Genomic DNA, 13,492 nt, shown 5'->3' on the forward strand with positions numbered 1-13,492 from the left:
TATTTTAAAAATTTATTTATTTATTTAACATATTAATATAAGAGTTTTATTTATGAACATTACTCACGAATATTATTCATACCGATATCATAAGATAATGTGTCAATGGACTAGATCTCATGTGGACAGTGTGATAAAAAAATCATTCAGGTGTCAATGTGCAAAGTCATTTTTCGCAAGTAGGCAAATCCTAATTTCTCCTAAAACTTTCTCATGAACAAATTCTCTTCTTTGTTTGATGTGGTGTGTTTTGTGTCACTTCTCTCTCTCTTTTGGTTGATACAATGATCGAAGAAGACATTGATTAAGAATACGGTATTTAACAATGGATGAGGTGTTGGGCTTGGTAGATCTATTTTTTCTGTAGAGTATAGTAAAATTAATTTCTCGAATGAATAAGAACTTTGAAGTCAAGTAGTCGTTGTCGATCCACAAAAGGATCTAAAATCGACTTCTGAGTCGAGACACTCCAATGCCAACCCTTTTCTCGTTGGCCGTTTTCATTTCCCATAATTTGTCACTAGAAGTATATGTTGAATAAGTGTGAATGGAGAAGAGGAGGAAGAGAAGAACCTCTATTGTGCATGGGACTAGTCTCACATTGGTAGTTTCTTGACATCTTTGTTGGTTTATATTAATTCACATACATTGAGGATGTGAACAAATACATGGGGAGAAACTCTCTCTCACGTCACAACCTATGCACACAAATGCCCAAGCAAAACAACCAACGTAGAGAGAGCCTCTAAATAAATTAATTTAAAATATAAAAATATCTTACATCCAAATAAATTTGAATTGACAACCGGATAAAATTTAAATGAATTAAAATTAAATCCATACAAAAATAAATCAGGTAAAGCTCAGAACAATTAATTTCAAGAGGCTTGGCTTGATTACTTGCTGAGCAAGTTCCTCAGACATTGGATTTTTTTTTTGTCCACCCATCGAAGTAGACTACATACATCTACTTATCTGTCTCTTTTAGATATTTATATATATAGAAAAGACTTAGTCATGATGTTGCTCTCAAGGAAACGTGAGGTGACCAGATGTTTGACTCCTTGCTGGACAAGTTTGTTATCTTTATAAATGCAAATGCCCCTTGCAAACTCATTAATTCAACACCATCAACAAAACGTTGATCTGCTCGAGTAGTTCTGAGAAGATTGAATCAGTTTATATAACTTGGTGTTAATTAAGAGGGTATAGATAGCTAGAGATGGGCTTTGGCTTCTCATGTGTTCCGGCGATCGGCCACAAAGTGAAACCTTCGAAAGCTGATCAAGCGTCGGAGCAGAAGGAGGATGTGAAGATTGTGGGCAAGGGAGAGGAGGAGGAGGAGAAGCGAGGAAGAGAGAAGAAGGAGAAGAAGCAAAGCAATCTTGATCAGGCAGCAAGGATGATGCCTCCCTTCCTCTCGCGACCGAGCCTTCTTTAAGTAGCTAGACCACACACACATGCATGTTTTTTATGCTGCCATCTAGATCGTCTTATTGTTGTGCTCGTGCCGTGTTCTTCAATTGTTTCTTGTGTTCTTAGTGAAATACGACATTTTTTTTTACTTGTGGATTTAAGTCTTGTTCTAGTTATCGTCCTTGCTCAACTAATTTTCTTTGAGATAGATCAGTTGGATGAAGACTATCCGTTGATCTTTAGCGACCAATTTTCAAGACCGGAAGAACTTCGTAGGGATTACCTTGTTAACCTTCTTCGCGCCCGCTGGAACATTCAATAGGACAGGCTTGAACAATTTGTCACACTAGACTTGACCAGTCAAATAGTTTGATTGGCCTAACCAACTTGACCACCCTAACTAGATCATCTAGCTCAATCAACGTGATCGAACCTCCAAATCAATCACCCACCTAGACACTGCTTGCCAACTTTGATTGATTGATTGATTGATTCCATTGGCTCAATTAACTCATTCGACTTGGTAGATCCGGCTAGAACCGGCTAGCTAGTCAGATTGAACAGCCCCAACCTGGTTGAATCATTGTGCCTAATTAAACTATCTAACCCGACCAACTTAACCAAACCATTTGAGTTGATCAATACCAATGGCGTAGTTAGGATTTTCACTTAGGAGAGGCAAAGCGACAGAGTCAACAAATGATGACAGTGATGCTGGCAGCAAACAACGGTGTCGACTAAGCAAAAGAAATTAATTAAGTAAATTTCACCTTAATTAAAAGGTGTTTTTTTTATGGAGCATCAGTGAAGCGATGACGTTAACCAAGTGAAGATAATGACCATGCAACAAATGACAGTGACGATGGTAACAATTGGTGTTCGGTGATAGCGACTTGGGCTATAACGGTAGCGACATGTCGTAAAAGATTTTGTGTTAAAATTAGAGTTAGAAAAAAGAATATGAAAGAAATTATAGGAATAAAAAAATTGAAAAGGGGAAAATAAAAGTTCAAGATTAGAGGAGGAAGAAGAAAAATGGATTAAAAAAAATTGACTTGGGAAAAGAGGAAAATAGGTTAGGTTGAAAGAGTTTTAATTAGAATTTTTTACTAAAAAGATGAGAAAGTTTCAAAATTTATGACTATATATATTTTTTATTTTTTCCTTCACCGTATTAATATTTTCCTTGAATTTCAGGAGATACGACCGCACCTCCTGAGCCTTATATAGCTACGCCCCTGATCAACACAATCAACCTAACCAGTTTGATCAGTCTAGCTAGGCTGGATTGTTTGATTTGTTCATTCTAACCAAATATTCTAGCTCATTCAATCATCTAACTCGACTTGCCTACCGAATCATTTGGACCAATATGTTCGTTTGGACAGATGGGGCCATGAGACTATCGCAATTGTTTTTCCCTATTGAACTAAATTATTTGACCCATCCAACGGCTCTAATTCGCTTGGTTGGCCATATCATCTGGCTAGATGAAATTGACTAATCTTATCTAATCTACTTAGATCTAGACTCGACAGGCTGGGTTGATTTTGGTTCGAGGCTTGAACTACTGTTGAACCGACAGTTAACTACCGGTTCACCGCTCGGTGGTTCTAATTGTTGGAACGTGTTGAGAGTGATTTTTTTTAATGATTGAGATTATTTTCTTATTTTTTATCAATGATTATAATTTAATATCGGCTATTCTTTAATGTTGTACTTAAAAATGTCAATATATCTCTATAATGATATATCTAGGTTCTTATGACTTTACTCTTGAGCTCTCCACAAAAGTTTTCATATTTTATATCTTTTTAAATCCATGATCTTTAGTAAATCTTTCCAATGTGAGATTTTGATTGAACCCTAACAATACTCCCCTCAAACGAAGGACTACAAATACTTTCATGGTTCGGGTTTTCCCATGAGCATCCAGTCACCCTGACCTGCTCTGGGCCTCCCCGCAAGCATCGGCATCCGGACACCTTGACCTGTTCTAGGCCTCCCCGTAAGTATCCGGTCATCCTGACCTACTCCGGGGTCTTCCCACAAGCATCCGGTTACTCTGACCTACTCGTCTCCCCGTAAATATCTGGTCACTCTGACCTACTCCAAGGTCTCCCCACAAACATCCAGTCACCCTGACCTACTCCGGGCCTCTCCACGAGCATCCAGTCACCCTTAATCAACTCTAGGTCTGCCCTCAATTTCGTTTAAGGTCACCCCACATATCATTTGGTCTGAATCATGACTCTGATATCATTTGTTGTGTCCAAAAAATATCCACATATCTCCACAATAACATGATATTGTCCACTTTGGGCTTAAGCCCTCATGACTTTGCTCTTGGGCTTTCCCCAAAACACCTCATACCAATGTGGGACTTTGATTGAACATCAATAATCCTCCTCTCAAATAAAAGACCACAATTATTTTCATAATCTGGACCTCTCCGTGAATATCTAATCATCCTGACATGTTCTGGATCTCTCCACGAGTCAATTCTCCGACTCTAATGAAAGTAGCTTCATCATCTTGGTCTTGGAAGACAAGGAAATAATTCATTTGAATGTTCATCTTAATGAAATTCAATTTACCAATGATGAGTCAAAGCAAGTTTGACATCAACGTATAAGGAAGTATTGATACTTCTAATCTTCAAGATACTCGTTTAGAATTTTCTATTTTTACTAATATTTTGAGAAAGTGAATATTTTGTCCGTATAAATACATGCAAAATATATATATTACAAAAACTCCTACAAATTCCAATTGAATGGTAATTATCGGTCACTGAAATGACATGTCAAAATAAAACAATCGACATTTGAAATTAAACATCTTCAAAAAGTAATTATTTAGATTTTCTTTAACTAATGTAGATACTAAATCAAGTTTAATTAAATATTTTTTGATAATAAATTAAGAAAATTATTAGTTAGATTTTTTTTCCTTGAATATTTTTTATAGTTTTAATCTAAATACAAATTTGAAGTTTTTTTTTTTTGTGTCAAAAATTACTTAATCTATACTAAATGTGTTCCCCTAACAAGTAAAAGCCTAGTAAGGTAAGGAAAAAAAAATAATTTAATAAATTAAATAATAAATTTTTTTATATTCTAATATTTAGAGTGAGCATGCTCAGTCGTATATGGATATGACTTATTATTAGATCCATAACTCCTGACCAATTTAAAAATATTTTTTAATCTATTATTTTTGATGAAATACAAATGCTCATAACATATCTCAATTATTATACATAATTTTAAAAAAATATATAAATTAACTTATAAATATTTTTAATATTATTTGATAATACTAATTCTAATACTATAAGTATTTAAAAAAAACTTAAATTCAACGGCTATTGGTGATTATTTATGTGTTTATGATAGATTCTACAATTTTAGAAAATCAAATTAAGTCAATTAAAATTATTATTTCTTATTTATGTTTGCATCTATTATAATGATAATGATATAGATTTTATAAAATTAATAGAATGAGATTAAAAAAAATTCACTTAATGTATCAATCTGTTGAAATTTAACATATCAATTATTAACAGATTTATTTTAATATAAAAAATTATTATATTATTTTTTATGAAAAATACTAATAATACTAATATATATTTAGTTACACACAAATAAAAATAAATGTAGTATTATTTGTAAAAATTTTAAAGTATTTAATACAATGGAACAATTTTTAATTTTTATTATCATACTTTTCATTTAGGTATAATGAATTTTTTAAGTATAATTTTAGTTTTAAATGAACTAAATTTTTATCTCATTACATATTAGTAATAGAAGCAAAATAAAGAAAATAAATTTTTTTTATTCCTAATATTTATTTAGTTAATTTTAGACTATAGACTTAAATTTGATATTTTATCGGAGAAGGTAGTATTGTATTATTATGATGTTTTCATTTAAAGAATTTTCATCTCCTGTTCCTACTAATATTATATAAAATACTATAAATATTTTTTATGAAATTTATAAAGATTATAATTTAAATTATGAATTAGAAACTAATATATCTAAAATTCAAAATATCAGTACCAATAGAAACTAAACCCTAAAACTTATAAAAACATAATTTTTAATAAGAGAATGGACTAAATGTCTTAAGGGAATACATATATAACTTAAATAAATGTAAGTTTTTTTTTAATTTATAATTTCTTTTTTAAAAAATAATAATGATTTTGAACTATCGCGTTGTGAATTATGAATCACACTGTAATTAACAGTTTCAAATCGTGAATTATAATCATTTTAGATGGTTAATGTTAAAGGTTAACGTTCTAGGAACCGTCGAATTATTAATTTCAAACAGTTGAATCAACAATTTCAAACCGTCAAACTATAATTCCGAACTATGATCGGATCTATGTACTTAGATCTATGGGTTTGTTCGATTTACCTAGACTAATGAGTTTTTTTTATTTATTGGAACCAACTAGCTTGTCCAACCCACCTAGCCAATCTAAACCAACCAATCCATCTAGCCTATTGGACTAACTGACCTATCTTAGTTCCTACTCATTCAAATTGACTAACACTTTAGCTCACTTGGACTAACTTGCTAAGTTCGGTTGGGTCTCTTGATCAACCTATCCACCTGGCCTACTTGATACTATCCACCCACCTAGAATGATCAATCCACTCAAGTCGACTTCAACCGGCTCATCTTGCTTCACTTAGTTTGCCCAAATTGATAGACGTACATCATTGAGGGAAGTGGACGAAGAAAAATTTGCTTATGTTAACTTTAATCTAAATTATTTATGAATCTCAATGATAATTGACAATTAGTGTGTAAAAGAATCATAGAATATTAAAAATCTCAGATAAATATTTGTTCTTATCAATTTATTTCAAATAAATCGTATCTTGTTTAAATCAATGAATAAAGTTAGGGTTATAGTTAAAACAGTTAGTAAAAAAAATGAAATAATCAGTTATAGTAAAGGTGAAAGAGCTAAATTAGGTAGGTTACCTACTTGGCTACATGTGTTGATAAAAGACTCACCTAAATTAGATTAGTAAAAAATGATTATCCTTCATTTTCATTGGAACCCATCTTCTTTAAAAGACCTTTATAACCAAAAGAAAATTTTCATTGGCCATATTTATCTCTTGCACTAAATACCAAAAATTTAAAAATCATTTATTTAGAAAATAATTTTCTTTTTTGTTATACAAACGATGCCTCGAGTCAAATGTTTCAAAACAAGTTTAGATTCTCTTAATCATTGTATACACACATTAATAGACATATATGACCACAATATATAACAGTGACGTCTGCATCATCATAAATTTAGATTTAGGTAATTACTTGAAAAATATGGGTGCTAAATGAGTCTTTAATTCAACATGATTAAAAAACCTTTATTCACCTAAGTTGGTGGTTAAAATTAAATAAAAAATAAAAAATACCCCTCTTAAAAAATATATTAAAAGGGCATTTTAAATTTAAAAAATATCTTTATAGTATATTAAAATATTGATACTCAAAACTTCTATAATAAATTTTAAAATAGAGATATTCTTTTGATATATTTTTTAAATAAGGTACTCTTTATGTGCTCTTTTATTTGTTTAACGTATAAAATTATATGGATAAAAATTAAAAGATACTTTTTATTTTTTATTATCATAAAAAAGAACATCCTAAATTATAGGAATTATTAAAAGAACATTTTTTTAAATAATCCAAATCCATTGGATGTTTGATTTCTAAAAATAACTCTTATCTTTTCGTAGAGTTATCGATAGTTACAATAACATCAATTTTACTTTCAAAGTTACTATAACTAGTTACAATAACATGTATTTTACTTTCAAGGTTATTATAACATCGGTAGTAATTCATAAACTTTACTAATGATAATATATGATATTAAATCTCATTATAATTATAAATAGAAAAATATATAAAATATTAGGAAATAAATAAGTATTTTTTTAATAATTAGGAAATAAATAAATATTTTCTAATACACGCCCTCAAGATGATATCCTAGAAATGACACCAATCTTGGTAAGCGCATCAACCAACTGATTCTTAGCAGGAATATGAGTTTGCATCAGCCAACTGGTGCAAAGGCCTGCACCAGATCACGAACAAGTGATAATCAATAGTCATATGCTTCAACCGAAAGTAAAAAACAGGATTAATCGAAAGATAGGTGACACTCAAATTATCAATAAAGCATACAACAGACATAGTAACTAGAAGAAGCAGATCTGTCAAAAAGCGACTTAATCCATTTGATCTCAGATGTCGTAGAGGCAATGACATGATATTCAGCTTTAGTCGAAGAACGCGTAATCGTGCGCTATTTGATAGATTTCCAATAAACTGGATTAGTGCCAAAAAAAATAACAAGCACACCCTAGAACACTAATCATCTAGATCTCCTGCCCAGTCCGCATTGGAGAGACCATGAAGAGTAAGAGGTGTATCCGTAAAAAGATGAATGCTAAGATCCTTAGTACCATTGAGATATTGAAGTAGACGCTTCACAGCACTCAGTGCGTCTCTAAAGGAGCATGCATAAACTGTGAGAGCTTGTTCACAGTAAAGAAAATATCAGAACGAGTCATACAGAGATGTTGTAAGCCCCCAAACACTTGTTGAAACTTAGTTAGATAAAAAAAACAAAGACCCATCATGCAAAGTAAGACGAGAGTCAGCAGCAATAAGAGTGAAAACCGACTTGGAGTCAAGCATGTTGTGTTGGGAGAGAAGATCAATGACATACTTTTGCTGAGACAAGAGAAGATCATTTGAGGTTAGACGAACCTCAACACCGCAGAAGAGGGAAAGAGCCCTAAGATTCTTAATAACAAATTTTGCATGAAATTTACATACTATGACATCAACAGAAGAAGCATCACTCCCTGTAATGATTAGATCATTAACATATATAAAGAAATAGATAACATTACCATCCCCAAAATAAACAAATAATGAGGTGTTGTTGGTGCAGTATGAACTAACAGTCTAACTCAGGTTTTGATGAATAATAAGTTAAGTTAGGTTTTGTTGTGATCTAACCACTTGATTAAGTATGCAGAAGAAGTCCAGATAGGTTGACGGACTGACCGGATATCTGATAGGAATTCCAGCTAGGTCAACGGGCCCACCGGATAGTTGGTACGAAGTTTAGATAGATCAATGAGCTGATCGGATATCTAGCGAGAAGTCCAGCTAGGTCAACGGGTCGATCGGATAGTTGCCATGAAGTCCAGACAGGTCGACGGGTTGACTAGATGTCTGAAAAAATAGTAAGTAAAGATAAGTCACTGGAGGAGAGTGACTAAGTGAGGACACACCCCGATTGAGGGGACAGTAGGCGTCGGTCCAATTTAGGTCCATTTGAGATCCCTAAACTGAAACCCTGACTAGTTTCTGGTCTTGGACGGACAGGAACTAATTACTACTCTTTATTATTGATTGTTAGTGTCCTAACATTTGTCTTGCAAGTTATTATTTTATTTATTGGACTAATGTGGTTTTGCAGGACAAAGGAGTAAAATTGCCTTCAGATGAACAGTATCTGAAGGCACCTTCAAGCTTGATGGAAGGCGTCTTCATACTATTCAAAGAAGGCGCCTTCCATGGCTATAGAAGACACCTTCCAAAGGATAAATTTTTGACTTCACATGGATAAGTGCTGGGCTGTTCGGGATCAAAATTACCTCATTGGAGGTGCCTTCCATGCCTTATATAAGTGGATCTCAAGAAGGCTTCATATATGACTCACATACAAGCTTCTATGTATCTAATTGAGGTTCCGACTTCTCCAACCTACTGCTGTGACTCTGCTACGACGTTGTTGCGCCCGACTAATACTGAGGAATTGACCGACACTGAGCCAAAGCTGACAATCTTATAAGGTGTTGGGTAACGAGCTGTAATTAATTTTTAATTATTTGTAATAGGGCAAGTGCAGGGTATTGCACTTGTTTTGTCTTTCTGTGTATTCGATTTCCTTTTCCGGAGGTACCAGAAGAGGTTTTTAGTGGATTACCCATCGATAGATCCGCGGGATCGGGATCTGGGTCTTAGAGTAGGAGTCACCGAAGGCTCCGAACCAAGTAAAATCGCTAGTGTTTTCTTATGTTCTCATTCTACTTTAATTTTTCGCTACGTACTTAATTTTTTAAAAGAACATTATTTTTAAGACACGTGATTCACCCTCCCCCCCCCCCCTCCCCCCCCCCCCCCCCTCGAAGCTCTAAATACTAGGCGTGTAGAGCCTGCTTCAGGCCATAAAGCACCTTATGCAAACAACACACATTATCCGAAAACTCAGCATTGTGCATACCCTAAGGTTGTGTTATATAAACCTCCTATGCAAGACGACTATTAAGAAATGCATTGTTGACATCAAGTCGGCGAAGATACCACCCCCGATTCACAGCCTGACTAAGAACAATACACATTATTACTGGATTAATAATAGGGTTAAATATATCATGAAAGTCAACACTAGGACACTGATAAAAACTCTTGACAACAAGGCGAGTCTTATACCGATCAATTGAGCCATTAGAATTACGTTTAATGTGAAATACCCACCAATTACCTACAAGATTTTGGTATGACGAAGGTGGGACAAGAGTCCAAGTCTGATTACGGAGAAGAGCACCATACTCTTCGTGCATGACGTATACTCAATTAAGATCTTTGAGCGCCTAAGTGACAGAAGAGGGTTCACAAGGTTGTGAAAGGCTAGTATGAAGAAGATACTTTGGATTGGTTTGTAGATGACATTTTTGGAGTGAGTTTGAATGAGATATTGATTTAGAGAAGTGAGAGGAGGATAGAGAGACGGTGGGCTAAAGGGTCAGTCGCCACTAGGCAATGTGAACGACCCAACAACAGGAGGCAATAATTACGGCGGTGATGACAACGGCGAAGAAGTCAGTTGTGAGCAGCTACGACTAGTGGCTGGTTGCGGCATCGGTGTCGGAGGGTCCCACGAGAGGACTAGTGTGGCAGAGAACTCAGAGTCAATGCCTATTACTATGGAATCCAAGGAGGAGGTGATGGCAAATGGAAAAACATGCTCTACAAACTTAACATGACGAGATACAAAGACTATTTTGAGAGCGACATCATATCACAGGAAGACACTCTAGGTGAGAGAATAACCAAGGAAGACACAAGAGGTTGACTTGGGATTAAGCTTGTGGTGAGAGTAGGGCATAGGCATGGAAAGCATAGACATTCGAAAGCTTGAAGGTTAAAAAGATCAGGAATTGTGGTGAACAATTTTTTAAAAGCAGACATGTGGGAAAGACCGACCTTAGCATACGGTTAATCAAATAGACTGTTGTAGCAAAGACATAAGGCCAGAAAGTGAGTGGAATAGACACTCTATGCAACAAAGTGAGACCAGTTTCGACTATATAACGATGATGACGTTTAAAGTATCCATTGTGTTCAGGAGTGTGTGGAGTGGTAAGGTGACTGATACCATGAGTAATAAGAAAGGAGTGAAGGGCAAAGAATTCACCTCTATTGTTAATGAAGAGTGTTTTGATAGTCATTAAGAACCAATTTTCAACAAGAGTTTTGAATGCAATAAATGTAGAGTATATATCCGATTTTTTGTATAAGGGATAAAACCATATATATACTTCATAAAATGATCAACAAATATAATATAATATTTGAGTCTATCAAATGATGATATAAGAGATGTCCAAACAGCAGAAAAGATAATATCCAAAGGAGCACGAGATAAAATACTAGATTTATGAAAGGGTAATTTATGACTCTTATTAATATTACACGAAGTGTATGAAAAATTAGACAAAGTATCCGTAGGAAACGAAAGACTAAAGGATAAAAAAAATGTCACAAAATACCTAATGACGGATGACCTAGACAACTATGCCATAAGAAAATAGATGACGAGACAGACACAGAAAAGGCGGGAGGGGATGATAGTATAGACATAAATTTTGGTCAGTACTAGACATCATCTCTATGGACCCCACTGACCAGTGTTACCCTTGTACTACGATCCAATACCTGAAAATAAAAATCAAAGAAAAGAAATGTAATAGGATTAGTATCATAAAGTACAGTGACAGGAATCAAATTTTTTGACATAGATGACACAAATAAAATATTGAAGAAAACTAATGGGAAAAATGGAGTGGAGAAAGAGAAAGAATCAGTGTGGGTAATGGATAGTCCAGAATCATCACCAATGATGATGCTATCATTCCCAGAGTAAGACTCATACAATGAGAGAGTAGTGAGATCAGTGGTGACATGATTAAAGGCGCCAGAGTCAACCACCCATTCCCGAGAATCAGACAGAGGTGTAAAACGAACGACAATGTGCACAAACAGTGCACTATATACGAGACACGAAGCATGTGGAGGAGCCGACGGAAGCAAAGCAAGCATTGAGACAGTCATATGACTGCACTAGCGAGTAAAGTAACCTTGGACACCACTGATCTGATATCACCCAAGATAACGATTGGGATTGGACACAATTGGATGTGCAGGAGGATGCGCAGATAACCCTGGAGTAGACATGTGACGCTGATAGGATATCAGCGGAACCTGTTGAGAATTCCCTGTTGGAGCCACAAGAGTAGCCATTGGCGTCAAAGATGGAGATGGTGTTGAGACTTATAACTAGGCTTCATAGCTAAGGAGCTGCTCGAATAGCTCATCCAAAGTAATAAGGGCGTCACGAACTTGCAAAGTATGTGAGATATTGCAGTAATCTTGACTAAGACCATTCAGGACATAAATGGAGAGCTCATCAAAGTCAACTTTGACATTCATAAGCGTAAGAGTGTCAATCTTTTTTTTGATGTCTTGCATATAATCAGTGATAGATTTGTTACTCTGTTGAGGGCTGACAAGATTTTGACAATGAGTCATAATCCTGCCACATGAGAGAGAAGCATAGGTTTTCTCTAGCATCTGTTATGCGTCTCTAGATGAAGTTGATGAAGAAATAAACTACACAAGAGTAGGAGACATCGAACCTATAATAATATTAAGGAGAAATTAATCCTGACGGAGCAAGGGAATATGATCAGAATTCGCCTGAGTGAGCAGGGTGTCTTTAGGAGTTATCTGTGTAGGGGGCAGGGACGTGAGCCATCAGCAAATCCCAGTAAGTAATATCTGAATAGAAGAGACGTGAACTGCAAGTACCAGATAGAGTAATTGGAGGTGGTGAGTTTCAACGGTGCTTGAGCATTAACGTTAAGAACCACAAGACCGGAAGGTGAATCAGGAGTATTTGTGAGAGATAGCTTATGAGTGATGTCGTCGGTGACAGCCATTGTAGAAGGTGGTTGGTGTGTATTGTGAAGAAAAGAAAAAAAAAATTATTGTTAAGCTTAGTACTCTGATAGCACGTCGACAATAGAATTCACAAACTTTATTCATGATAACATGTGGTATATAAATACTATTACAAGTGTAAAATAGAAAAACACATAAAATAAGAAAACATATAAAATACTAGGAAATAAATAAATATTTTCTAATAATAACTATTCTCTAATAACTAGGAAACAAATAATTATTTCTTAATAATTATGAAACAAATAAGTATTTACTAATAATAATTATTCACTAATAGTAAAAAAGGGCGATGTTTCATCTCCAAAAATAACTCTTATATATCATTTTTGTAGAGTCATTGATAGTTGTAATAACATTATTTTTTTACTTTCAAAGTTACTGTAACATCTATGACTAACTATTACTATGATTAGTAGGAGTTACTAAATAGTTGTTACAATTATTTTAAAATAATTTTAATTAATTTAAAGTTATTTTTGATGAGGTTAATATAATTTTTTACTAAGTTAACAAAGATTATTTTGATATAACAAATTCAGAGTTTAGAATTTAGAGTTTAAAATTTTAAGATTTAGAGTTTAATCATAATATGTAGAAGTTACTATGTAGCTCCTACAATAGGTAGAAGTTACTAAATAGTTGTTATAATTATTTTAAAATAATTTTAATTAATTTAAAGTTATTTTGATGAAGTTAATAT

This window comes from Zingiber officinale, chromosome 7B (genome assembly GCF_018446385.1).
Source record: "Zingiber officinale cultivar Zhangliang chromosome 7B, Zo_v1.1, whole genome shotgun sequence".
Lineage (NCBI taxonomy): Eukaryota > Viridiplantae > Streptophyta > Magnoliopsida > Zingiberales > Zingiberaceae > Zingiber > Zingiber officinale.